This window comes from Monodon monoceros, unplaced genomic scaffold (assembly GCF_005190385.1).
Source record: "Monodon monoceros isolate NGI ecotype Baffin Bay Population unplaced genomic scaffold, NGI_Narwhal_1 Super_Scaffold_18, whole genome shotgun sequence".
NCBI lineage: Eukaryota > Metazoa > Chordata > Mammalia > Artiodactyla > Monodontidae > Monodon > Monodon monoceros.
The window spans coordinates 9467389-9470914 of NW_021703774.1; the positions used below are offsets into that span (position 1 = coordinate 9467389).

The window sequence follows — 3526 nt, forward strand, 5'->3', positions numbered from 1 at the left end:
ATTTTACTGAATTCGGAATGTGGCATTTACAGAAGAAATGACACAAGTGGTGCAGCTACCCAAGGACCAAGATGATAGTAAGCTGCGTTGCAAACCCCAATGTAAATTCCCACTAAATGAAAAAGCTGGATTCCAATTCTTCATTAAAAGGTTTTGGTGGATATTTTCAGTAACCTTCAGATATAGATACCCAACCCCATGGCTAGCAGATAGAGAAGAGACGGAAGAAAAACTTTAGAAACTCTGCAGAGAAGATGCCCCCTTTCTCCCTAACACTCGTGTTCCTCAAGCTGAGCGCGATCGTGCGCTGCGGGGGTTTGAAGAGGAACTGGGGGTGGGGGTGAGGAGTGATGTTTTCTGGCCGACTTGACCAGTCCCATATCCAGTCTGAGTTTTTCTTCAAGAGGCTTTCTCCGTCTTTCTTTGTCTCCATGTAATCTTCCTCCGACTGAGAGCTGTTTTTCTCATCAATATTAGTGTGTCTGCTTTGGAAGCTCCATTGGTATCTTGCGAGGTCTATGAGCGAGGTGGGCGGTCACACAGAGAAGTCGTGGGGCTACTCCGTCCAGACTCATGCTGCACACCCAGCAGTATTTCTTCCACGTCGCCATTATAAACAGAAACAGAGTGGAACAACGCTGGCGTTCCCATTATTGCCAAAGTGTAATTCCACCCAAGAGCCATGCAACCACTCCTCCTGCAGTGCGGATGGCTTACTCTGAGACACGGCACCTGGGCGAGTGTGCTGCGGGAGGTGAGACGGCATCGGGGTCGACGTGGGGTCAACGTCGACTGCGGCGCCGGCGGGGTCGACGTGGGGTCAGCAGGCGCTCTGAGGCGGGAGTGCAAGCGGCGGTGGCGTCAGCGTCGGGCCAAGGAGCTGGAGGCTAGACTCACCACACACACCTCTCTCTTTTGAAAGGTAATTGCAGCCACCATTTAGGTAATGTGTTTACATTTCTTTTGTGGTCTTGACTGACCAAGCTGACGTTTAGCAGTGATTACCTCTGACCCGCGTTTACTTCTGCGATGAGGATCTCATCATTGCTCGCAACTGTGTAAAAGAAATGACCTCTGAGAAACAGTCTCAGTGAAAACCTTCTTTGGTCATAGTTGTCCTCTGCTCTTTGAATCTAGTAGCATTCATACCCATATTCCCTGAGCATCGGTCAGAAAAGGTGGTTGGTTTGGTTTATTTTGTTAAATACTGGAGCACAGATGCTAAAATGAGGTATGTCTGGGATCTAGTGTTGATGGAAAAATTGGGAAGGAAACTAATAATAAACAAAATACCTCTGTATCTAGGGGGCGACAGAGAAAGTGAGAGAGACTGTCTTCAGAAATCCAACTTAAGATACTGCTTATTGGATTCCTAATGAAGGAAGGAGACCCTTAAATTCTAGGTGACCAGGTTTTAACCTTAGGATAGAACTAAAACTAGAAATAATACGTATAATACATAAATTATGTATCTTGTATTTTCAGTCACTTTTTCGTAATGTGTTTAAATATGGTTCACGTGAAGTTCATAAACATGATTTAAATACCAGCATTTGACATTTTTCCTCCAGCTTTGTCCAAGTCCAAGAAACTGAGAGAAATAGTATTTCAAGTGACATTAGTGTTCAGCTCACTGGAAAGTTAGGTTTTTGAACAAGGATGGTTCATCAGGCTTTTTCATTGACCGGATAAAATATTCTTTCAGGCCTTCTAAAGCCTTCGCTCTTTTTCTTTGCCCATCTCGCAAACTCGGGCTGTTAAGCACCTCGGTTGCCTTGACACTGAGAATGAGGTGCTCTTGACGGCAGACACAGGGAGGAAGTGCCCTGGTTTTGAGCACAAAAGCTATATTCCTGTTTTATTATCAGTCTCTTTTAAGTTTGATTGTAGAAGTCCATCCTCTAGGGTCCAACCTACTGGGACTGTACTGTCAGACTTGGGCTCCTGGCAAAATGGGTATCAGACCTGAGACTAAAGTTTCCCTGTCACCTTGAGAGGCTCTCTTTCAGAGTGACCAGCTAACCTCCCTCTGAGCTGGCTCTTTATTTCACAACAGGGGTTTCTTTTGTGTTTTTGTCCTCCTTGATTAATCCATTGAGAGAGACAAATTCAAATGTGGATGAAATGACTAGCCCTTGAGTGTGTGTATTCTTTTTTCTAACCTTGAGTGTGTGGATATGTTTTAAAATTATTTTTAAAACTTTTATTGTAGTATAGTAGATGTACAATTTTGTGTTACTTTCTGGTGTACAGCAAAGTGAATCAGTTATACATATACATATATCCACTCTTTTTTTATATTCTTTTCCCATATAAGCCATTACAGAGTATTGAATAGAGTTCCCTGTGCTATACAACAGGTTCTTATAAGTTAACTATTTTATATATAGTAGTGTGTACATGTCAATCCCAATCTCCCAATTTATCCCTCCTCCCCTTATCCCCCGGTAACCGTAAGTTTGTTTTCTATATCTGTGACTGGGTCTTTTTAATAGCAAAATTATATTTGCTTAGAGCTTCTACTGCCTTTCCCAGAATAAATTCTTCATTTCCTTTCTAACGTTACACCATCCCCCAGGGATTTCTTCTCCCACAGAGCTCCAAAATCTCCTATGGGTTACTCACACTTGCTCATGAGTCATGTGGCCTCATTAGTTGCTCTGCCCACCTCTGCAGAATCAGCGCTGCGATGAGCAAGTCAGAGACCAGGTGGTCCTGAAATGGCCTGGACTGAACCCTCTTGGCCCAGTGCTTTACTCACCACCATCGGTCTGATGCACCTGTCCAGATTTCTGCCTCATTCCTACTGGTGCAAATGTTCTCTCCTGAGGAAAAGCAGGAATCTCTTCCCATTATATCATGTTTAGCTCCACAGCAAAAGTCCTTTTACTTCAGCAGTTATGTTGGGAAAGGGCTAACCTAATTCATCGTTACTTCACTTGAATTCTTTCGGTGTTCATGAAAATTTACATAGTCATCAAGTGCATACACCTTAGCAAACTCTTTCCTATTGCTGCTGTACCAAATTACCACAGACTTAGTGGCTTAAATCAACACAAATTTATTCTCTTACAGTTCTGGAGGTCAGAAGTCCAGGATGTGTCTCACTGGTTAAAATTAGTGTCAACAGCTTCCCTTCTGGAAGCTCTAGGGATAAATACATTTTCTTGCTTTTTTCAGCTTCTAGAAGCTGCTCATGGTCCCCCTCCAAAGCCTGCAATGTCTGGTTGAGTTTTTCTCCCATGGTATCACTTTAACACTGACTTTTCTGCCTCCCTCTTTCATGTTTAAGGACCCTTGTGATTACATTGGTCCCACCTGAATAATCCATATTATTCTCCCTATTTTGAGGTCAGTTGCCTAGTAATTTTAATTCCTTCTGTTATCTTAATTCCTCTTTGCTATGTAACATAGTATACCCACAAGTTCTGGAGAACAGGGCCTGGATCTTTGAAAGGCCATTCTTCTGCCTACCACATATACATTCATAATAACTAAAGTCCAGAAAACAGGATGAGGGGAAAAT

The 3526-nt window shown here is 43.0% G+C and overlaps 1 pseudogene; it reads right to left on the bottom strand.

Annotated features, from left to right (window-relative positions):
* Positions 1–176: 176 nt before the first annotated feature.
* LOC114899495 lies at positions 177–766 on the bottom strand (annotated as a pseudogene).
* Between the last annotated feature and the right edge of the window lie 2760 nt (positions 767–3526).